General features: G+C 39.1%; 1 protein-coding gene across 2 annotated transcripts in view; it reads right to left on the bottom strand.

Annotated features, from left to right (window-relative positions):
* Nucleotides 1-24498, bottom strand: part of TMEM150C (transmembrane protein 150C) — a 119438-nt gene extending 94940 nt beyond the window's left edge. For both annotated transcript variants that reach the window (XM_063425357.1, XM_063425358.1), the window contains exon 1: nucleotides 24397-24498. The gene's annotated coding sequence lies outside the window, so the exon portion shown is untranslated. The remainder of the gene's footprint in view (nucleotides 1-24396) is intronic.
* Nucleotides 24499-25421: the final 923 nt, after the last annotated feature.

Raw genomic sequence — 25421 nt, 5'->3', positions numbered from 1 at the left:
TGGGAAGAGGAAGGGGAGGAGTGGGAGCTGATGCACGATAGCAGGGACAGGCAGAAGCAGAGCAGAGCACTTGTAAAATAGGAGAAAGAAAATTTATAGGCAGGAGGAAGAGAGAATTGTTGTTGGCTAATAATAAGTGGGCTAACTAGCTCAGCCTTGCTTTTGGATATTGCCATAAGGAAGGTAAAAGAAAAGCATAAAAAAATGGAGATAAGAAGGAAAAGATCAAAAAAATGAGAAAAAAAATAGAAAAAAAGGGGATAAAATAAAGAACGAGAGAAAGCAGTGTTTAAAGTGGCTCATGTTTTGGCAAGTTAAGTTCTCTAATCTAATAAAATAAAAGAAAGAATGAAATTAAGTAAAGGAAGGAGAAGGAGAGAATAAAGACAAATGGAAAAAGAGACCCCTGATATATTGAAATATTATAAGGAAGGTAAAGAAGGAGGCAGGAAAAGTAGCAAAAAAAAAAAAGGAGGGGGGAATATCTTTTTATGGTGACGCGTAATAAATATTGGCAGCTATTACAGCGTTGTTTTAGGTGTGTGTAATAAAAGGGAAAATGGGGGGGGGAAGCACTGTGTGGAGTGCAGATCAAAATGTGGTACGAGTAAAGGTAGTTGTTAAATTTTGCAATAAATTTAGAACCCACGTCTGGAAAAAAACGAAATATGCTTGTGGCTATTTTCCAGAGTATCTGAAGACACTTACACCAAAAAGTTTGAGTTACTGCAGCACTGGTGGGTGGTAAGGAAATTTTACCATCAAGACAGATGCATTAGTGGGCGGTAGGTATAAAAATGTTGACTACCCCTGCTGTAAATCTTGAAGTTTGCAAACAATTTAATAATGCAGTTTATAAAATGTTCTAGGCTCCATTAAGTACTTACAAAAACAAGTGTACACTGTATTTAAAATGCAATAATATAAAAGCGATTTAATGTATTATTCCAGAAATAACTTTTTAAATTTTAACGCAGTCAAACAATAGACTAGGGCAATTACAACATAATAAATGATCGTGACCTTTTCTCTTCATTGAGCATTCATCTATAATACACTGAAGACACAGAAGGCTATACCAGCATGGTGGGATTTAGAAATATAAATTACCATAAGAGCTTTATTATTTCCTTAACATCAAGTTTCTACTTAAAATTGCAATTGCCTCAATATGAAGTTCTTAATCTGAACAAGAGCATCGCCGTGAGCGATTCTAATGTACATTTAGCTAGAGGGTTTACGATGTAACGAAGGCAAAATTTATCATTAAAATTGACTTGGGGGATGGCCCATGATTGTAAGCACATACTATAAATCCACTAACTCACGCTCTTAACCCTTCTCCCATACCCACCACTGACCACCACTCATCCCACAATCAAATTTCTCAGTACAGTAACCTTTCCTGCTCGCAACAGCACTCCCACCTACTGAAACATATGCACTCATGTTGTATAAAAATGTGCTCTATATCGATGTCCTAATATTGTCTCACCTGAAACGCTGTGTTATGCTGCTGAAGCATTGTTGAGATACCGGTCCCCTCACTGCACATCAATACAATAAAGAATTATAGAGGCGATAAAGAGTAGCAAGTGGCCAGGACTACGTTATTAGGGACACCCTTTCAATGTCATTTTAACTCACTTTCCTTGCACAACATGAGGAGCTGTACACTAAGGTGATTGTTGCCAGAGGTTAAACCACCTGCTTCCTCAGCTTGTTAGCCTGTATACACTGATGCTGAGGATGTATCTAGTAGGCAGTAAGTAACATGTTTACTAAGCTGGTTTTGTCATAAACCATGTCTGACTTTCCCCCCTCCATCCACAAGTTCAACACTAATGTAGACATGTCAGTTGAGCCTGCTTCAGCCTGTTCTTAAAAACGAAAAATTAGGTATTGTCAATCGTTTGTGAACTGCTACACTCTAATTGCACACTGTATGCCTAATCCCTGAATGCTTGTACTGTTATTTTATTTACCTCAATAAAACAAAGAATTAAAAAAAAAAGAAAAAAAAGGGACATTCATTTTTTGTAATTCTTAATTATGAGCATATAAATACATCTGAAAATTGTAAAAGTGCAAAGAAAACAGTGTGTGTGGTCTTTTTTTTTTTTTTTTAACAAACGTTGTAATGCCTTTGTATAACAGAGGTAGTAGTCTAAAGGTAATCCACAGCCTTCCATTGCCATTACTGAAAACTGATCTATAATTGCACACCTTATTGAGTGTTGTATTCGCTGCATTGTATTGCACGCTTTCATCAAATTTCAGAAAGAATGATCAGGCAGAGAAAGTGGGGGAGATTATGTTCTGTTCTAAAAATAATAGAGATAACTGACCACTCAAAACTTTAAAAAGCGCCAGGACCAGATGGGCTGACAGCAATGTTCTATAAAATTTATAAAGCAGATCTGGTACCACATCTACAGATCACCTTTAATGAGTTTGCAGAGAAAGGAAGTCTCCCGAAAGACCTCCTAAGAGGGAATATTGTTACTATTTTAAAACCTGAGTACTCGACAAGGTTGCCTGCTCTCCCCTCTTCTATACGACATGGCCATTGAAGTACTTGCCCTTGAGATAAGGAATAACTAAAAAAATTAAAGGCTTCAAGGACAACGTGAAAATGGAGATAAAGCTCTAAGCAAACTATGTATTAATAGTCTTGGAGGATCCAATAAACTCTATTCATGAATTAATGAAGGTGATAAAAGGTTATAGCCGATTTTTTAACCATAAACTAAATACTTCAAAAACAACTGCTCTTCCATTGGGTTTTTTTTTTCCTTTCTTTTTTTTAACACCACAGATGAAAACAAGGATCATGGAAGAATTTGACTTTATTTGGGCAAATGAACATTTTTCCTATTTGGGCTTGAAAAATTATCCACTAACCCGCAAAATTGGATGGAAATTAATCTGCTCCCCCTGATAAAAGTAATCAATACTAAATTACACACTTGTAAAAAAAAGGAGATATCATGGTGGGGCAAGATTAATACTGTAAAAGCATATGTTATTTCTAAATTAATTGCGCTTAATACCATGTAGTATACCTTTAAGCTGGATCAATCTTCTACAGTCCTCTTTCTCCAAATGTATACGGTCAAATAAAAAAAAAAAAAGAAAGAATTAGCTCCAAAATGTTATCAAAAAAAATTGGAGACGGAGGGCTGGAAATTCCATCTCTTATTAGATTGGCTCGGGATATGCTATTGAATCACACTATACGTACCCTACAGGATTCATCCCAGAAGGAAAGCTGGCATAAATTTGAAGCCAAGAAAATGAATTCTTTCAGTTTACCCTCAATTTTTTGGGTACCGTATAATACAATTTAAAAAAAAGCCGACTTCTTTTGTGAAAGCCTGTCTTTAAATCATATATTGAAAAACTGGTTTGAAATTAAAAGTAGGCTAGATCTAGGAGGAAAATTTTTCTCTTCTGTTAAAACAGAATTTTTAAATGACTTACTGCCTGACATTAATCTACGTCCATGGTTAGACAAAGGTACTACAACTGTTGGAGATCAAACCGATTTAGAAAAAAGAAAAAAAAAAAAAAGAACTTTTGCAGAACTTAAACTAACTTCAGATTTTGATTATTTAAAAGTTAGGTATTTTTTAATGAAAAACTTAATTTTTCCGAAAGAACTGGAAAAACAAACAGACTATGAACTAATCATTAATTCTAAGGACACTTAAAAGCTAATTTCCAAATCCATTCAATTATTATATAAAATAGAAAATCACTTGCCCATCTGCACTATTTAAATAGAGTAGAGATCTGGGCATTCAAATTTCCCATAAAGATTGGTGTAAATCAATCCAAACCATAAAAACAAATCTTCATTGTTTAAACCTACACTATGAGATCTTAAATAGATGGCATCTTGTCCCTAAAAGGATTAAAAAAAAATTCCCTCTCCAATCTGATGACTGTTGGAGATGTGGAGAAATGGCGGCAGATTTTATTCATATCTTTTGGGAATGTTCAATTATTAAAGAATTATGGCAGGATGCTGGTGCAAAAATAAACAGAATTTTAAAATCCACAGTACCCCTGAAACCAGATTTGATGCTTCTACATATAAAACATACCTAGAATAAAAAAAAAGAGAATGTGATTATATTACTACATATGTTGACTGCAACAAAATGAAAGGGACACCGTAGGCACTATATCTGCTTCTTTTCATTAAACGGATTATAGTGTCCGGAGTTCCCAAGTTCCATAAATTCATTCAGCATTAAACAGTTTTTCATATTTTTATGATTCAATGCTAAATTAGAGTCCTTGTCAGCCCTTCCCCTCTGTGCTGTTTCGGTGAATGAGGAAGTATTAGCCTGAGCAGCAATGGGCAGCTATGATTGGCTGAGAGTGTCAGCTGTCTGTTTTTAGCCTATCAGAGCTCCAACTGACGGTATGAAGGGTATGACTACAAGGAAGTGTGTAATCTCTGCCCTGGCCACACCTCCAGAAGAGGCCGGACTGTGGGTGGCTTGGATCCCTTATTTAGTGTTAAACTGCTCTAAAATGATTTAACATTGTATGGAGAGACAGTGCCAGGGGACTCCAGGCATCATAGCAATTCAAAGAGATGAAATTATTATAGTGAGTACAGTGTCCCTTTAATTATAGCAAAGAATTGGAAAAATCCATTTAAACAGGATTGGTGTCTCTTGGACGGCGGCCCCGCGGTTTGTCGGCAATGGAATGCATGCTGGAACGCATGAGCAACTGAATGGCGCACGAGATGACGTCATAGAAACCGGACCGCATAACGAAACACCTGCTCTGAATAATGGGTTATGTGGACATTGGGGGAGGTATAAAGGGTGGAGGAGGGAAGGGATTTTTACTGTTCATTTGTATCCTGTCATTATATGCTACTGAAGTCCCTGGGGAAGTCCCATACACGGACGAAACGCGTAGGACCCCTGGTGGTGACAGAGAGATTGCACCTTTTGTTTTATACTGTGATGTAAGTTATTACATTTATTTTTACTATACTTTTGAATGTGCACTACAATTTTATTGCATCTTTTTTCCTGAGCACATAAATCTCAGCTGATCTACAGACATTGAATATAGATGGAAGAATTGATTTGGAAAAGGCATCTATGCTGAAGAAAAGAAATCTATGTTAAAAGCTTTTTAACTTCAGTGAAAGTGTGAGTGGCCACTTGTGAATTTTACACTTATGGTTCATTCATATACACAGTTTTACGCTATGTTCTTTTCTCATTGATTTAGCAGATTATCCCATATTTTTGTCCATATTTCATTGAAGACAAGAGGAAGTATTCGGGGAAGTTCTACCCTGTCCAGGGAGGTTCTTTTCTGCTTATATTCTATCTGAGCACTTACTGCACTGTGGTTTGTGTACACACATATTGTATTTTTGCACCTTTGTATATAATCTCTGTTTATACTGAGAAAAATATTTGCATTTGTATTGCCGGTATTATTGCAATACCGTCACGGCCAGGCAGCCTGAAATACTGGAAAAGAGAAAAATCAGCGCTAGGTTGCCACACAAGAGAATAATAGTAAGTCCTTTTTACTATTATCTACTTGAAGAAGCCCTTGAGGCGAAACGCGTTTAGATATTAATTTTATTACTTCACAAATAAAGAAATTATTTTGGCATAAAACATTTTATAGCCATTTTCTTTTCTTTTTCACCCTGACTATACATATATTGTCCACCTGACGAGAAGCCTAAAGAATCCTTAGGTGGGGATGATATCACCCAAGCGCCTACATTGAGCAGTACAAGTCTGCTCTGTATACTGTGAGTAGTATATTTATTCTCTTTTTATACTTTTAACTATCATACAGAGAGCACTATATACTCTATTTTATTCCCTGGGTCGAATAATACTAACTTGGACGCCGAATCTGAGCTAGATACTTGCCAAGCAATATTACTCTGCATATCCTTGAGTGGGGATTATTCCACTTCACGTTCGCTATATCAGAGTTAGGTTTTAGCTCTGAAAAATTTGAGTAAGACTACTTGCATAGGCGTGCGCACGGGGTGTGCCGGGTGTGCCTGGGCACACCCTAATCCCCGCGGCACGCCTCTGGATTGAGTCCTGCAGGAATGGAGTTCCTGCACTTTTTTTGTGCAGGAACGCCGTTCCTGCAGGCACTCAGCGCCCCCCTTCCTCCCCCCATGTCCCCCCTGTCATGGATGGGAGGGGGGGGGGGGCAAGAGGTTATGGCCCCCCCCCCGGTCGGCTCTCTCAATATCAGCCGCGGCGAGGGAGCTGTGAGCTCTCTGCTCCCTCTCGCCGCGCGCTGCTTGCTGATGCTGGGAGCCGGAATATGACGTCATATTCCGGCTCCCAGCTACAGCAGACAGCCCGCGCGGCGAGAGGGAGCAGAGAGCTCACAGCTCCCTCGCCGCGGCTGATATTGAGAGAGCCGACCGACCCACTGGACCCCAGGGACAAGTCCACGCCAGCACTCCAGGTAGGGAGGCTGGGTGGACATTTTTTTTATTAAAAAAAATAATAATTTGTGTGTGTGTGAATGTGACTGTGTGTGTGTGACTGTGTTTGTGTGTGTGTGTGTCTTTGACTGTGTATGTGTGTGTGTCTGTGTGTGTGTATGTGAATGTGCGTGTGAATGTGTGTGTGTGTGTCTGTGAATGTGTCTGTGAATGTGTGTGTGTATGTGAATATGTGTGTGTCTGTGAGTGTGTGTGTGTGTGTGTCTGTGAATGTGTGTGTGTGAGTGTATGTGTATCTGTGAATGTGTGTATGTGAATATGTGTGTCTGTGAATGTGTATGTGTGTCAGTGTATGTGAATATGTGTGTCTGTGAATGTATGAGTGTGTCTGTGAATGTGTGTGTCTATGAATGTATGAGTGTGTGTGTGTCTGTGAGTGTATGTGTGTATGTTTGAGTATGCGTGTCAGTGTGTGTATATATATATATATATATATATACACACACACACACATATACATACACACACTGGAGTGTATATTATTTTTTTGGGGGGGTGGGAATCTTGGTTCCCACACTTTATTCCCCAGGACTTTATTCTCCCCTGTCGGCTCACGCAGAACCGGCGCTGAGTGTCGGCTCTGCTCTAAGCCTCCATGGGCCGGCGGGGAGATCAAAGATCTACCTCACCGGCCCACAGCAGCATGAAGGGAGGCAGGAGAGGACCCGGGGAGCTCTAGACAGCAGCTCCGCCAGGTTCCTCTGGCGAGATCTGAGCGTTGCCGCGGCAACGCTCAGATCTCACGAGAGTTAACTCTAGCCCCGCAGGCTAGAGTTCACTCTCCACTGGACCACCAGGGATGGCACATGGCAGCAAGGGGGGATATTTACTAATCTGCCCCCACCTCCACAATCTGTCCAAACATACAGCACACACACACACATACAGCACCCACACACAAAAAGCACCTACAGACATACAGCACTCTCACGCAAACAGCACACACACAGCACCCTCACACACACAGCACCCAAACAGCACCCACACAAATACAGTACACATACAGCACCCTCACAAACACACACAGCACCTTTACAAACACACAACACCCTCACACACAGCACACTAACACCCTCGCAAACACACACACACAAACAGCACCCTCAGAAATACATGACACCCACACACATCACACAAACAGCACCTTCACACACACAGCACCATCACACACACACATCACACAAACAGCACCCTCACACACACACAGCACACTAACAGCACCCTCACACACACACACACACACAAACAGCACCCTCACACACACACACACACAAACACCCTCACCCACATAGCACACTACCAGCACCCTCACACATACACACACCACCCTCACACAGCACACTAACAGCACACACACAGCAGTGTATGTATATATGTGTGTGTGTGTATATATATATATATATATGTGTATATATATATATATATAAATACATATACATGCGGCGTGTGTTTGTGCTTTAGGGTGCACACCCTAATGCAATAGGCTGCGCACGCCTATGACTACTTTTACTTTATTTTATATACCATTTTATTCATCGATATACTGTGCCATTGGAGTTCCTTTTGTCTTTTTCTCCACATATTACTTCACTGGATTTCAAGTACACCATTGTGAAGACACACTCCATTTTACGCCTCAGGATCCCTGTTTTTATACATGGCATCTACCTTTATGGACTTATGATAAGTGTTTTGGACTATTGCCGATCATTCATTTATATTTCATTCTATATTTGATATTAAATTGTACTATTTTATATTATTTATTATAACACTCTTATATGTTTTACTGTATATTTTAGGCGCAACCTTTCTTTGTTTTGTTTTGTATCACTTCTTAGCCTGAAATACTGGCTGTGCCTTAACCCCTTAAGGACCAAACTTCTGGAATAAAAGGGAATCATGACATGTCACACATGTCATGTGTCCTTAAGGGGTTAAAATACCAGTCAGGTGGAAAACCTAAGAGTAGTGTGTAAAAAACAAAACAACAATTTTTTTCCCCAATGGGCCTATTCCATGGGCCTGGGCCTGGAGCTGCAGCTATTATTGAGGAATTCATTGGGAAGAACTTTGTTATTAGCAATAATCAGCATGGTTTTATGAAACATTGGTCATGTCAAACTAACCTAATTGCATTCTACGAAGAAGTATAGTAGAAGTAGAAGTATAGATCAGGGTGTTGCAGTGGATGTGAGCTACTTGGATTTTGCCAAGGCATTTGATACTGTTCCCCACAATAGGTTAGTCTTCAACTAAAAGATATTGGTCTAGATGAATATTCTTGTTTTTGGGTAGAACATTAGCTTAAGGATAGAGTACAACGAGTTGTCATTAATGGTAAATTTTCAAGCTGGACAGAAGTGGTAAGTGGTGTCCCTCAGGGTTCTGTTTTGTGACAGCTTCTATTTAACATATTTATAAATGATCTTGCAATAGGCATTTAAAGCCATGTTTTAGTGTTTGCAGATAACACTTTGTAAAGTAATTGTTACGGACCGTTTCAGCAGACAAGGGGTTAAAATCGTTTAGGCGATAATCCCCTTTTCAAAGACAGGCACAGCTACTGTAGAATCACCAAAACTCACGAATTGGATATAAGTGAATGCACCAAACTCCCGAACTGCATACAAGGGAATAAGGTAGCACTCCAAACTCCCGAACTGGAACCTCACGAATAGCTGCTAGCAGACGAACAGGAAAAGCTCCCAAGCGGCTTACACTCCTGGCAATCAGTCCCTATCAGCATACAGTGAATCCCCCCAAGAACGAGACAAGGCTCCGTGTTGAGGGTCAAGCAGTGGTCTGTTTATTGAGGGCTACCTGCCCCTGTATTTATGCAGGTCTCCCACCTGGTGGACACTCCCCTAGGGGACCAAATGGAAGACTGTAACAACGGTCAGACAAGTACCAATTACAGACATACAGCAGTAAAACATCCCCACAATGCATCCTGGCTTCCACCCCTCTGCCCTGGAGATAATTGAGAAGTAATTCAATTATCTCCCAGGACAAAGGCAAAACTCCATTACACACGTGGGGACACAAAAACAGCAAACACTTTAAAATACATAAAGACACATTTTATACATAAAACACAGACCTGTCACATATCCCCAGATAGCTGGGATCTGAGCGTACAAAACTACCGAATAGCGCTCAGATCCTATTCACACAGTTCAATTGCCATTGAGCCAAAGTCTTTAATTACACAAATTGGCTCCATGGCTGTGCTATCTGGGTTAACATTCACATATGCAAACTACCGAATTAACATGTATTCGGTTAAATATGCACGAATAAGAACCAGCGGTGCCTGCACGTAAAAGTGTCCGCTTTTAGTGCACGGATTCTGGGCTGAGCACCGCTGGCCGTCCGGGGAGTTCCATAACACCGCCACCTAGCGGCCGCTAAGTGTAACCGCGGCCACCCAGTAACAATCAATTAAGCTGCGGTTAACCGCAGCTTCAGGGAGGTAAATGGAGGGCACACGCCAGCTTCTGGGTGGCCAATTAACGGTGCCGGCCGGCTCCCCACGGCTTTGGGGAGGCTAAGAAAGGGCTGTTTGTTCAGTAGATAGAATCTACCAAACGGCTGTGCAGAAAGGAAGGAATAAATCCTGCACAGTAAAATTAACCCTTTAACTGCCGGTCCATAATCCAAAGGCAGCAGGCGGGCAACCAGGCTCCTCCAATGCAATGTGGCGAGATTGGTCTCGTCACAGTAATAAAATGTGAGCAGGAGATCTGCTGCAGAGGGATATAGATTGGGAACTGGGCACTAAAATGACAGATGAAATTTAATGTAGAGAAATGCAAAGTTATGCACTTCGGGGTCAAGCATGCACAAGCAATTTACACCCTAAATGGTAGTGAATTAGGGATAACAACACCCAAGATGATTTGGGAATTGTTATAGACAACAAGTTAGGCAGCAATATGCAATGTCAATCTGCAATTGCTAAGGCCAATAAGGTTTTGTCATGTATAAATAGGGGCATAAATTCTCGGGATGAAAATATAATTTTGCCTCTTTATAAATCGCTGGTAAGGCCACACCTTAAATATGCTGTGCAATTATGGGCACCTATTCTAAAGGAGGATATTATGGCACTAGAAAAATTGCAGAGATGAGCAACAAAATTGATAAAAAGAATTGAGCATTTTAGTTACGAAGAAAGGTTAACAAATGTATATCTCTTTAGTTTGGAAAAACAGCGCCTCAGAGGGGATATGATAACAATTTACAAATATATTCGTACAAATATATATAGCCAGTGCAAACCATTATCTGGAAATCTATTCATAAACAGGGCTATACATAGGACAAGGTAACGCATTTAGGCTGGAAGAAAGGAGATATAATCTAAGGCAAAGAAAAGGTTTTTTTTACAGTAAGAACTAAAAGGATATGGAATTCTCTGCCTGAAGATGTGGTTTTATCAGAGTCCATACAGATGTTTAAACTGCAATTGGATAAATACTTGCAAAAACATAACATACAGGGATATAATTTCTAATTAGTGGGGTAATAGCTGCTTGATCCAAGGAGATATCTGACTGCCATTTTAGGGTCAAGATGGAATTGTTGCAAAATTGGAAGCACTTCAGACTGGATTTTTTGCCTTCTTTTGGATCAACAGCAAAAACCTATGAGGAAGGCTGAACTTTATAGATGCAAGTCTCTTTTCAGCTATGTAACTATGTAGCATACACACAGACAGACATACTGACACACATACTGTCACGGGTTCATCTGTCTATTGCGGTTATTCCTTCAATCCTTCACTAGTCCTTATTCCAGATGTGCTGAATATAGTGAAAGTGTTCCCCAATATAATGGACGCAACCAGTTGTATTGGGTAAAAGCAGCAATCTCAACTTTATTAGGCCACACTTGGCTTCTTATGCAATGCCCCTAGCATGGGGTTTCTAATACAAAATCACAGGAGTTTCCTTCCCACAAGCCATTGTGTTTGAGTGATAATTGAGCTCCAATTAAGCTAATCCAATTATCTATCAAATAGGAAAACTTACATACAATTTTTACATATCACAAAAATACATGCCAACAGCATCGGAACCCCACAAAAAATATATTCCCAAATAGCCCAGATCTTAGAGCACAACATATCCAAAAAGTGCTCAGATCCGTTCGGTAAAACAAAGGTTATGTTTGTGCATATATGAACTGGCTGCCTGGTACAGGTGGTATTGTCAATTTCAAAAGGGGTCAATTTGACTGTATGGGAGGTCAGAGCCCACAATCCAAATTCCTATTTGAAGCTGGGACCCCAGCAGAGCTACTCTGCTAGGTGTGAGTAGTCACACATAAGTGGTCTGGGACATAATTGGGTCAAGACAAGTTATTTTCCTGCTGGACACCAAGACACATAGCACAATAGCTTTAACATACTACAATTAACACAATAGCTTTCATCCAGCTCAACATTTTACATAATAACTCAACATTAACACAATGCACCCTCATATCCTATATATCATTTTAAAGTCTGTGACCAGGCCCATGGTCTGTGGGCAGGAGGCTCACTGTTATGAATCTCCAGCAGGCTGTGGCACGGGAGCTTCCGTGACACATACATGCACATACAGCTCATTTTTCAGCCACCCTCCTGTTTCTTGCCTTTTCTTTTAGGAGGGTGGCTTGGGCTGATGGGAGTCGGCTGGCTCTCCCCTCCTCGCAGCCTGTTTCTCCTCCCTCCCATGCGGAATGAGCTGGGAGGAAGTGACCAGCCGTCACTTCCTCCCAGCACTACTTGATACTTGCGGCTGCATTTTTTGTAAATTGGCTCGGTCGGGCTATTATACGACCGCAGCGCTGACCGGGCCCCTGAAGATATAGGGCCCATCGGGTGGCCCTAAATACTTGGACCACCTGATGGGCCCCATCAGCATGCCCCCCAGGGCTCCTAAGCTCATGAAAACCGTCATGGTTGTCACTCCCTGTTGGCGCTGTCCCATGCTTTTTGTCAAGTTAGAGATTCACCATAAGGTAAAGTAGTCCCTAGTTAGTTTTATTACACCTTTTGATGGAGTTGAGCGAAACGGTGTGGAGTCTTCATAGATATTGTTTGTGATGAATGAGACAATACCTTATTTCAACAACAATCACTTGTGGTGGCTGGATCAGTGAGAGAACTTTATGGTGCCAACTCTTTTTTTTTGTCATGTTTTCTGAAGTTAAGAATTTACCATAAGACAAAGTGTTCTTTTTTTTTTTTTAATTAAATCTCAGTTTTCTAAGCATTTCATAAAGAGATTATATTTCTGAAATGCTTTTAAAAACTTTGTTTTTGCAGTGGCAGAACCACTTTAAGTGAGCTTAAAGTGTTACTCCAATCTTTAAGGCTTTTTCAGACCTAAAATGCCTTATTGGGCATTGCTAGTAAGACCCTATTCTTTAAAAGAAACAACATTTTTTTTTTTAGCTTACATGTAAATTTGCTGGCACTAATCTCCCTCCTCCACATCCTAGCCATCAGGGACCTTGCGCGGTTCAGTAACAGGCTTCTCACTGAGAAGCGCTCTGAGATGGCAAAAAGAGAGGGATCATTAAACAATCTAAAAAAAATAAAAAATGCAAGCAATGGAGAGAATGCATGGCAGAAAGGAGCGCACAAAGAGCCGCCACACATCCATGCTCCTTCCACAATGACTACTTCAAACCACTGAAGTGGTCATGGTGGTTGTAGAAACCCTTTAAGTTGTTATTGAGGCAGGAGTGTACCTTTAAAAGCACTGTTGTAACAATTTGAGTTCTTGTGGGTAGAATTTCAACTGAATGTCAACTGTGACCATTTCAAGGCCTGGAAACAATGAGGGTGCATGTGCTCGTCAGCAGATCTTTATTGTCTTCAATCTGTCCTCATGTCTACTGAAAAACCGCAGGCACATGGTAGTCATAGGTTTGCACATGACTGCATTACAGTGGACACAATTATTGCACAACAAAAAGGGTTCTGTTCTATACAGAAAATCATGCAAATTAATCAAAATTGCATCTTAATTCAGTATTTCTTTATAATCTAAAAAACATGTAACTTTTTTTTTTTTAAATTGCCAAAAATACACGGAAGATAAATATTATAAGATGACATCAGCATAAAGGAACACTTTGGTGTTAATACAAAGTGTCCTGCTGCATGCGCATCCCCCTCCAATAAGGTTAAAAACCCATTCAGTTACTTACCTGATTCCAGTACCGATGTCCCTCGGTGGTAGGTCATGCTCATCCTCCGCCAATGTCAGAAGCTGGGGGGGGATGTAATATGCATGTGCAGCAAGCACCTTGTGTGCACATTAGGCCTTCCCAATAGGAAAACGTTGACTCAATGTTTTTTATGGGTATTTAGAAGAAGCTGAACATCCTCATTCAAAGCGAGAGTCAAAGTTCATGAAACTACAGGAAACGCCTCTAGTGGCTGCCTGCTAGGGTATACTGTACAAATTGATTATTCTTTATTTTTTGTTGTCATTCAACTAGACTGTGGATGTAGTAGATAGATAGACACTAAATGTATATATGTACATACACCCTGCTCCAAATTATTATGCAAATTCTATATAAGTGTCACAAAGATTAAATATTTTGTTTTTCAGTTTAACTCATGGATGGCATTGTGTCTCAGGGCTCTTTTGGTCACTGAAAACAATCTCAGACACCTGTGATATTTAGATTGCCAGGTGAGCTCAATTTAACGAAAAAACTACTAAAGGAGGGTGTTCCACATTATTAAGTAGAGCACCATTTTCATGCAATATGGGGAATAAAGAGGATCTCTCTGCTGCCGAAAAGAGTTAAATAGTTAAATGCCTTGGACGAGGTATGAAAACATTAGATATTCAACTAAAACTTAAGCGTGATCATCGCACTATTAAGAGATTTGTGGCTGATTCAGAGCACAGACGGGTTAGTGCAGATAAAAGCACATTGAGGAAGATTTCTGCCAGATCCATGCATCGGATCAAGAGAGCAGCTGCTAAAATACCATTACATAGCAGCAAACAGATATTTGAAGCTGTTGGTGCCTCTGGAGTCCCACGGACATCAAGGTGTAGAGTCCTCCAGAGTCTTGCAACTGTGCATAAACCTTCTATTCGGCCACCACTAACCAATGCTCACAAGTAGAAACGGCTGCATTGGGCAGAAAATTACATGAAGACTAATTTTCAAACAGTCCTGTTCACTGATGAGTGCCGTGCAACCCCTGGATGGTCCAGATGGATGGAGTAATGGATGGTTGATGGACGGCCACCCTGTTCCAACAAGGCTGCGACGTCAGCAAGGCGGTGGTGGAGTCATGTTTTGGGCCGGAATCATGGGAAGAGAGCTGGTTGGCCCCTTTAGGGTCCCCGAAAGTGTAAAGATGACCTCTGCAAAGTATGTGGAGTTTCTCACTGACCACTCTCTTCCCTGGTACAGAAGGAAGAACTATGCTTTCCATAATAAAATAAACTTCATGCATGACAATGCACCATCTAATGCTGCAAAGAATACATCTACATCAATGGCTGCTATGGGATAAAAGGAGAGAGTCATGTGTGACCTCCATCCTCCCCTGACCTCAATTCTATTGAGAACCTTTGGAGCATCCTCAAGCAAAAGATCTATGAGGGCGGGTGGCAGTTTACATCCAAACAGAAGCTCTGGGAGGCTATTCTGACATCTTGTAAACAAATTCAAGCAGAAACTGTCCAAAAACTCACAAGTTTAATGGATGCAAGACTTGTGAAGCTGCTTTCAAATAAGGGGTTCTATGTTAAAATGTAACGTGACCAGTTAAAATGTTTAAAAAGTTAAAATGTTGTTATAAGTTTGATTGAAATAGCTTTTGATTTCAGTAAATATGCTGCAAACACAACAAATTACACATTTTCAGTTCTTAACCTATAAAGTGTTTTGAAACTTACCGTGCGCAATAATTTGGAACAGTGCATTGTAAGTTTATGTTTAAAACAAATACGGTTATCATTAGGAGGTTTGTTCAATAAACTTTGAATTGTACTCTTAATGGTTGATAACATGAGAATTATGCTTTAGGTAAATGAGAAAAATATAATTTGCATAATAATTTGGAACAGTGTGTACATTAATGATTGATTTTTCATGTAATATTCAATCAAATATATTTTAATAAGCATTGAGAGTATAGTTGGCAATTATTTACTTTCTATGGTTGGCCACTAGGGGAGTGGTTTGTCCAGCTTTTTACACCCTAGTAATATGTTACTTGCTGCATTGGGTACTAATTACAGTGCTAAATACAAGCCTATAAGGAAAGGTAAATGGTAGATATCTACCTGGCAAAGCATTGTGGGAGATGTATGGCAGATGGGGAGCTACCTTACGATAAGGGGCCCCCAAAACAATTCTTGCACCAGGGCTTTCTTTACGTTAGTTCTGCCACTGTCTTGGACTGTACTATATATATATATGCTCTTCACCTTTGCATGAAATATTCTTTGGGACAAAAAAAAAATGGGAAGGGCAGTGGCACAGTGTCAGGAAAACAAACAGTCATTGTAAAATCAATACTTTATCCACATTGAATAATAATGCATTCACGAAGATTAAAAAGCTAAAAGCCAAGCAAGTATTTCACAGAAAAAAGATGGTCTGGATGCCAAAAGGACTGGTTGCGGATGAGGAGAGTCCGTACAAATCACCTTGAGGATGTGGCTGTTTCTAATGAAAGCTCACCAAAATAGTTGTGATGACTTTGGAGAATCATGAGATCAGAATTGGGGCCTTAATTTAATTATTCTGGATACGCTTTTTAAATACCGTATATACTCGAGTATAAGCCGACCCGAATGTAAGCCGAGGCCCCTAATTTTTCCCCAAAAAACTAGGAAAACTTATTGACTCGAGTATAAGACTAGGGTGGTAAATGCAGCAGCTACTGGTAAATTTCTAAATAAAATTAGATCCCCAAAAAATTATATTAATTGAATATTTATTTACAGTGTGTGTGTGTGTGTATGAATGCAGTGTGTGTGTGTGTGTGTGTGTGTGTATGAATTCAGCGTGTGTGTATGAATGCAATGTGTATGTATGAGTGCAGTGTGTGTTTGTGTATGTGTTGCAGAGCCTTGGTGGGGGGTGGCCATTTTTATTATTATTTTTTTATTATTATTAGAAAAAGGAGAATTGGAAGCAAAGGTATGCACTCATATAGGGGTTAACCCTTAGAGGACTACAGCAGTAGTGGAAAAGAAAAAGGAGAGTGTGAGTGCCCTTAAATATAAAATATAACTTTTACTAGTGTAGTTAAAAGTAACGTTTCCTGGCTACATGTATCAGGAAAATGAATGACGATAGTAATAAATAATATCTATATATCTATCTATATCTATATCTATATCTATATCTATATATATATATATATATATATATATATATATATATATATATATTCTATGTGGTAATAAGTTACATTCTTAACTTATTATTAACTTATTACCACATAGAGTATATATATATATATATATATATTATTTATTACTATTGTCATTCATTTTCCTGATACATGTAGCCAGGAAACGTTACTTTTAACTACACTAGTAAAAGTTATATTTTATATATTTTTTATTATTTTAATAAATACATTTTTGTTATATTAATATTTTTTATTTTATTATTTAAATATTATTATTTTATTATTATGTATATATTTATTTTTTTTCGTCCCACCTCCCTGCTTGATACATGGCAGGGAGGGTGGCTCTCACTCCCTGGTGGTCCAGTGGCATTGACAGTTCAGTGGAGGGGGCTGGCAGAGAGCGCTTACCTCTCCTGCAGCTCCTGTCAGCTCCCTTCTCCTCTGCGCCGGTCTGGTCAGCTCCCTCTGCAAGTCCCAGTGTAAGTCTCGCGAGAGCCGCACTATGACCCCACAGCTCTCGCGAGACTTACACTGGGAGCTGACAAAGGTGCTGACCGGACCGGCGTGGAGGAGAAGGGAGCTGACAGGAGCTGCAGGAGAGGTAAGTAAACGCTCTCTGCCAGCCCCCCTCCTACACAGCCCCAAGTCTGTATTATGGCAATGTAAATTGCCATAATACAGACATTGACTCGAGTATAAGTCGAGTTGGGGTTTTTCAGCACAAAAAATGTGCTGAAAAACTCGACTTATACTCGAGTATATACGGTAATCACAATATGTTAGGAAAATTTTGTAGACAAGTCATTTCATAAACAGACTGTTATAATCTGAAAAGCTTATGCAGAAGAATTAAAGGGACATTATAGTAACCAAAACCACTTAATCTCAATAAAGTGGTCTGGGTGCCGTGTCCACACCATTTTTACCCTGCAGCTGGAAACATTGCTGTTCTGCAGAATGGCCATTTTTTAATTGCAGGGTTTAATGCCTCTAGTGGCTATCACTCAGGAAATGTTCTATTTGAATAAATTGGTGTGGTATAACAAGAGAGACACAAGTAGGGATGAAGTAGATAATAAGGGGTGGAATAGATAGGCGACAAGTGGAGGTGGGATAGAGAGACAAACTTGGAGTGGGAGACAGGGAGAGATAAGTGGGAAATAAAAGAATAGGGGTGGTAAGATATAAAGTGAAAAATGTCACACAATCATGTTCATTAAAATACACTTTACACTGATTTGCCACTATTTCCACACACACACACAGACACTGCATTTACACAATGAACACACATCACAAATACATTTCTGCATTTACAGACACTCCACTACAAACACAACATTGCATTCACTAACCTTGACACTATGGTGTACAAATACTATCCTTCATTTAGACAAACACGCTTCGCCTACACACACTTACAACCTTTTACTACACACAAATACATTCATGCGTTTGTACAAGCAAATCCATTCATAAAAAGGACAATGGGATTGCATGTTATAGACCAAAATATTTTTTCATCTCTGTCATTTTGCTTTTTTAATTTCTTGTCAATTTACCACGTTACATAGTTACATAGCTGAAAAGAGACTTGCGTCCATCAAGTTCAGCCTTCCTCACATATGTTGTTGCTGTTGATCCAGAAGAAGGCAAAAAACCTAGTCTAAAGCGCTTCCAATTTTGCCACAAACTAGGAAAAAATTCCTTCTTAACCCCAAAATAGCAGTCAGATATCTCCTTGGATCAAGCAGCTATTACCCCACTAATTACAAATTATATCCCTGTACGTTGTGTTGCTAAATGGACATAGAATTCATTAAACAGTTATTTTAGAGAAATCAATACTGAATTATAGAATTCAACTTAAAATAGCAAAGCTGTGACTATAAATACCGTATATACTCGAGTATAAGCCGACCCGAATACAAGCCGAGGCCCCTAATTTTACCCCAAAAAACTGGGAAAACTTATTGACTCGAGTATAAGACTAGGGTGGGAAATGCAGCAGCTACTGGTAAATTTCTAAATAAAATTAGATCCTAAAAAAAATTATATTAATTGAATATTTATTTACAGTGTGTGTATAATGAATGCAGTGTGTGTATGAGTGCAGCGTGTGTGTATGAGTGCAGCGTGTGTGTATGAGTGCAGTGTGTGTGTGTGTGTGTTGCAGAGCCCTGGTGGGGGGTGGTCAATTTAAAAAAAAAAAAAAATTTATTCTTTAAATTTTTTTTATTATTATTTATTATTATTATTTTATTTAATTTAATTATTATTTTTTATTATTATTTAATTTATTATTATTTTTTTTATTATTACTATATATTTTTTTTCGTCCCCCCTCCCTGCTTGATACATGGCAGGGAGGGGGGCTCTTACTCCCTGGTGGTCCAGCATTGGCAGTTCGAGTATAAGCCGAGTTTTTCAGCACATTTTTTGTGCTGAAAAACCCCAACTCGGCTTATACTCGAGTCAATAGTCTGTATTATGGCAATTTACATTGACATAATACAGACTGGGGCTGTCAGAGCTGTAACTTACCTGTCCTGCAGCTCCTGTCAGCTCCCTCCTCCTCCGTGCCGTCCGTTCAGCTCTTCTGTCAGCTCACACTGTAAGTCTCGCGAGAGCCACGGCTCTCGCGAGACTTACACTGGGAGCTGACCGAGGTGCTGAACGGACGGCGCGGAAGAGGAGGGAGCTGACAGGAGCTGCAGGACTGGTAAGTTACAGCTCTGCAGCCCCAGTCTGTATTATGTCAGTGTAAATTGCCATAATACAGACTATTGACTCGAGTATAAGCCGAGTTGGGGTTTTTAAGCACAAAAAATGTGCTGAAAAACTCGGCTTATACTCGAGTATATACGGTATATAGAATTTTTCCAAATTGGCTAATTTGGTCTGTGTTTGGCAGTTTGTGTTTCAATTCAGTACATTCAACGGTTTAGTGAATAAACCCACGTATATTTAATGTATGTGAAAGAGAGCACAAACTGCCATCAGTCTACATTTGGACAGTGTTTATCAGTGTGGGCCTGGCATTGTATATCTATGTGTGTGTGTCTCACAGTATGTAATTGTGGGTGATTGTCGGACAGTGTGTTATGTGTATTTGGGTGTGTTTTGCAGGGGGAGCGTGTTTCGGGGGGGCCCAGCTGATGACTTTCTAAGGGGAGCAAAGATTTCTCATGGCAGCCCTGACCTCTCATGACCTCTCTGCTGTTTCTAAGTGGATGGCTGCCCCCTTCCTTAAACTAAACTTGCCCAAAACTGAAATTCTGGTCTTTCCTCCCTGTGTTGTTACGCCTGTGTCTGTCTCCCTCCAAGTCAACAGTGCTACCATCAGCTCCACCACGCAGGCTCGCTGCCTAGGTGTTCTCTTTGACTCAGACCTCTCCTTCAAGCCTCATGTTCAATCTTTCGCCAAATCCTGTCATTTCCATCTCAAAAACATTGCGCGCATCCGCCCCTACTTAACGCCAGATGCGACTAAGGTGTTGGTCCATTCCACTGTCCTTTCTCGCCTCGACTACTGTAATCCGCTTCTTAGTGGTCTTACGTGCTCCCAACTTGCGCCTTTACAGTCCATAATGAATGCGGCGGCGAGGCTCATTTTCCTGTCCGCCCGCACCTCCCATGCCTCACCCTTCTGTCAGTCCCTACACTGGCTTCCTATAAAATATAGAGCTCAATTTAAAATTCTGGTTCTTGCTTTCAAATCTCTACATAATGCTGCTCCCATCGATCTATCTATCCTGCCTTATACACAAGTATGTCTCGTCTAGGCCCTTATGATCTGCTGAAGACTTACGTCTATCTTCTGTCCGTACTCCCACCTCTGATGCTCGCCTTTAAGATTTCTCGAGGGCTGCACCGTTCCTGTGGAACTCGCTTCCCTCCTCCGTTAGATGCTTACCCAGTCTCCACTCCTTCAACAAAAATCATTAAAAACCCACTTCTTCATAAAAGCGTATCAATTAAACTGTTAATAGCTCCCAACTGATTCCTCTTCTGCAACTGTCACTAGTCTAATACTATCCTTACCTTTTTGGGTCATTTTACCCCACTCCCTCTAGCATGTAAGCTCATTGAGCAGGGCTCTCAACCCCTCTGTTCCTGTATGTCCAACTTGTCTGGTTACAACTACATGTCTGTTCGTCCACCCATTGTAAAGCGCTGCGGAATTTGACGGCCCTCTATAAATATCATAATAATAATAATCAGAAGCATTTTTTTTCAAACTTAAATGAGAATGATTATTTGTGAAACATTTGCCTTTTAATTGTATTAAAGTACCTATTCTTTCCAAGCACATGAATTAATGATTTCACTATTACTGCAGCATATATTCGTGCACTCATATCTTTGCACTCCTTACTATTTATTCCTTATGCTTTGTACGCATTGCTGTGGTAACCTTTCATCCACTTTCATATAAGGCTAGCTGCAGCAAAAGAACTGGATGTTTATATTATTGCTTCCTCACATATAATGCAAGGGTTTTCTTAATGACATGTGTGTTATACCATTTTATTTCCACTGTTTGTTTACTACCAACATTTTATTAATATTGTGATTTTTTTTATAAACGGTTTAGCTGGAAAAATGTGTGAATTGGAGTATTAGCCAGATTTGCAACATGTGCAGTTTTATAGTCCATACTACACATTTCATGGTTTAGTGAATAACCTAAATTAACCTTTGCTTAGCAGTATGTGAGAAAACCAGCATAAGGCTGACACATGGTTAATCCCATGTGCAAGTCCATAGCAGAGCTGATTGGCGCTCTGCAATTTTACTTTGTATATGACAAATTAAAAAATTAATAAAATAAAAACATGGCCTTCCATGGACCCCCAAGCTATAATAATGGGCCTGAGGTGTGCCATCTACCTCTTCATTACCACATCGGTGACGCGGTGAAGAGTGATTAAATGGGGTTAATAACTTCTGGCTCTCCATTGACATTAGTGGAGGCGTGGAGCGAGACCCGGCAGACCCCAGGTTGAAGTCAAACTGATCTAGTTGACTACTTACAATAGGGGGCACCAGCGCACTTCTGACACCATAATTATATTTTAGTTTTCATAGTGCAAGATGTTCATCCAACATTATAATTATTACAATTGATGTTAGGGTAATTAGTCACAAAATAACATCAAGTAATTTGACAAATGCATGTCAATAGTTAGAAAATAGTCAAGCGCACTGAGACCAAGAAATCACTAGAAATCTATTTTTATATGTAGCACTAAAGACAAACCAGTATTCATTCACTATTTTTATTGAAAGATACACTAAGACTTTTATTTAATTTCTATAAAGCCTAATGAACTGTACTAAAGGAAAAAGGAAAACATTTGGAAGAACAGTGAATAATCAATATACCTTACTTCTGTACAATCTAATAAACAGTTAAAGAAACCCTTCAAACAGGCAAAGCAATAGAAATCCTCACTTTTATAAATAAACATTGGTACATCTCCCTAGCTTTCAATTAGACAGCCAGTCTTACTTGGTAGTAGTTTAGCTTGGTGGATCTGCAGCTATTGTAAGCCAATATTTCATATACCCCCAAAGAAAAATTAGAATCATAAAAAAAATACATTACTGTCCCTGCTCAAAAAAAAAAAAGACATCCTCAATCATTGCACTGTGCAACGAGTGCTCTCCTAAATTAAAAATAAGTGTTTAACTAATCAAGTGTCTCTAAGCATTTTGCCCCAACATAGTATCAGTTTTGTTTTGCTCAAACTTCCCATATATCTCACACTTTGCTATGCTAAATTTCTATATATTTAGCATAAAAAAGCAGAACGATCCTTAAAAAAAAAAAAACAATAACAAACAAGCCACCTTTAGAACACGCAACAGGAAAACACATCAGAAAAATCAGAAACATATGAATTATTATTTTATTCTTTTAATTATCAAAAGTGTATGTTACTAAGTGTGTATAATTAAATTATACATACAATTACCCATTTGAATCAATATAGAGTGTTTATTTTATCTGATTTTCTTTTTATTATATCTTGTAAACTTTGAATAGATGTAATTTTCCATTAAATTAGTATGAATTTGCAAACTGAGCATATAATTTTATCTAGAACACAACTGCAACTGAATTATTTTAAAATCATTGTATCTGATGAAAAGTATAAAAGACAAGCTTGAAAGCATAAAAGACATACTGTGACAATTTATTTGCATTGTTATTGCATTACTATGCAAAATAATGTAGATATTTTGTATCAACTCATCATATGTCTTTTTATTGTCTAATGCCAATTATATTTTCTAGATAGAAATGTTAAAGCTGCTTCTTGTGCAGGCGTACAGAATATTGGGGAGAACGGTCATGATACATTATTAATGTTAGTAGTCTGAAACACACAAACACACTTAAAACCGTGAGTGTCTTTTACCGGAGTCACAACTCTATTCTAGACAATGAACGGCCAGGCATTGTATTCCCATTCTCCTCACGTTTAAAGGTCATGGTACACACGGCTTATGTTCATTTTAAAGGAGTATACAACTTAATCTCTATTTAGCACTAGCAGAATTGTTAACAAATATATAGATTAGGAGGAAAAAAAAATATTTTAAAATAGATGTTTCTCCTACATCTCAATCAATTATTTGGCGCCGACCTCTGTGCTGAAAAACTTACTGATGGAGAAGAACAGGAGAGACATCCTAAAAGTGGTACTCTCTACAGATTAAATGTACAAAACCAAGGGAGTTGGTCTGGACTGCCGTATGTATGTATGTATGTATGTATGTATGTATGTATGTATGTATATATATATATATACACACACACACACACACACACACACACAGATGGAACAAGAGGGCTGCACTCATCTGAACATGCATACATTATAAGGATTCTGTATATAAACCAAGTCACAACAGCCAAACTATGTGCATAGGATAACGATACAGTATTATGGCCCTAGTATCTGTATTGGGGCTGGAGGGGCTTAAGATAATTTATGATTAGGTAGACTTGGCATTAATAGAGCATTTTAATATGGATTGATAGCATAAACCCACTGCTATAGATTATGCTCTTATCCCATGGCAAGGGGAGTTTAACACAGAGGGGTGCGAGTGACTCCGCTTTTAGCTCCTTTCTCGTCAACAAAATGGATGAGGAAAGGCCACGTACCTAGCTTTCCTTCACTGCAATCTCACACATGGGAAGAAGGCGGCAAGATTAATTACACATTTTATTTAAAAAAATTATACCTTGGATAAGGTTAGTTCTAAAAATGCCTACATCATTATTCAACTTTGTTTTTTTTTCTTCAAATAACAGAACAATGTTTAAATACGGAGACATTTATAAAGATATTGAGGAGCTAGAAACCACCACTTTTCAGTTTTGAAGATTAAGTTAATCCTTCTTATTATACAACTTCAATTAAACCAATTCACCAAAATTTCAGCAAACCTTTCAGTGGATTATTGAAGAGTCGTTTCACTTAATTCACAGAACAGGCAAGTAAATGTTTAGGAGTCGGAGTTTGACAATGTGAAATGAAGCTGTCCAACCATCACCAATGCCGTGTTCTCCTAAATGGAATGAAATAACGAAATTAATAATTTATACAGCGATAACATTTTTACTCACATTATTAATATACCGTCTTGCTGTTCAATAATGTATGGGATTCTTATTTTTAAAGGGAAAACGTTTTCGTTAATACATTCAAAAAGTACACACTACAAAAATGTCAGTGTGTATTTAGGCATTCCTTGAAGGATCACTATAGGCACCCAGACCACTTTCTTCGCAATGAAGTGGTCTGTGTGCAGTACCACTGGTGCTTTGCTTCTGCATAGTAAAACACACCTCTAGTCTCTGCAGGGAGAACCAAATCTGACTCTGTTCTTGACATTCAATTGTATGTCAAGCATTGTATGAGGACGTCGAAGTTCAATCAGTGCTACTAAGGGAGAAGCACTGGAGTCGATGCTTCTCTATGGGAAGCATCTGATTGGTGGAATCCGGCAATTGCAATACTTGTGCATTAAAATTCTTCTCTATGAGTGGAGATGGTCCTTGCTACAGAGTAGAGGCACTGTCAGTGCGGAATTACAGGTAAACAACAGGTTAACTTAATAGCTTTTTTCTTACAAACGTGGGTCCAGGATTTTAAATGACTTCTCTAAATGTTTGGGACAAAACAAAAATTGTTACTGGGCACTAACTAGTGTTCATTTAAGTGCAAATATTTACAATAGAAAAGTAACTGTGTAATTAAACTTGTAAACAAAAATAAGACAAAACTCAGGGCAGTAGAAACGGAGAAAGAAATAGTGTATCGTGCCCTCAATATTGCACTAATAAACTAAGGAAATTCAGCCCCATCAAATATTCACTGCTACCTGTGCGTTTGATACAACCTTTAAACAGAAATGGCATCATTTCTGCAGAATTCAGAAATACCATGAAAACGAATTGTATTAATCTAC

Source organism: Pelobates fuscus, chromosome 6 (assembly GCF_036172605.1).
Source record: "Pelobates fuscus isolate aPelFus1 chromosome 6, aPelFus1.pri, whole genome shotgun sequence".
NCBI classification, from domain to species: domain Eukaryota; kingdom Metazoa; phylum Chordata; class Amphibia; order Anura; family Pelobatidae; genus Pelobates; species Pelobates fuscus.
Note: the sequence above shows the minus strand (reverse complement) of the source record. Positions and strands in the feature narration are given on the sequence as shown.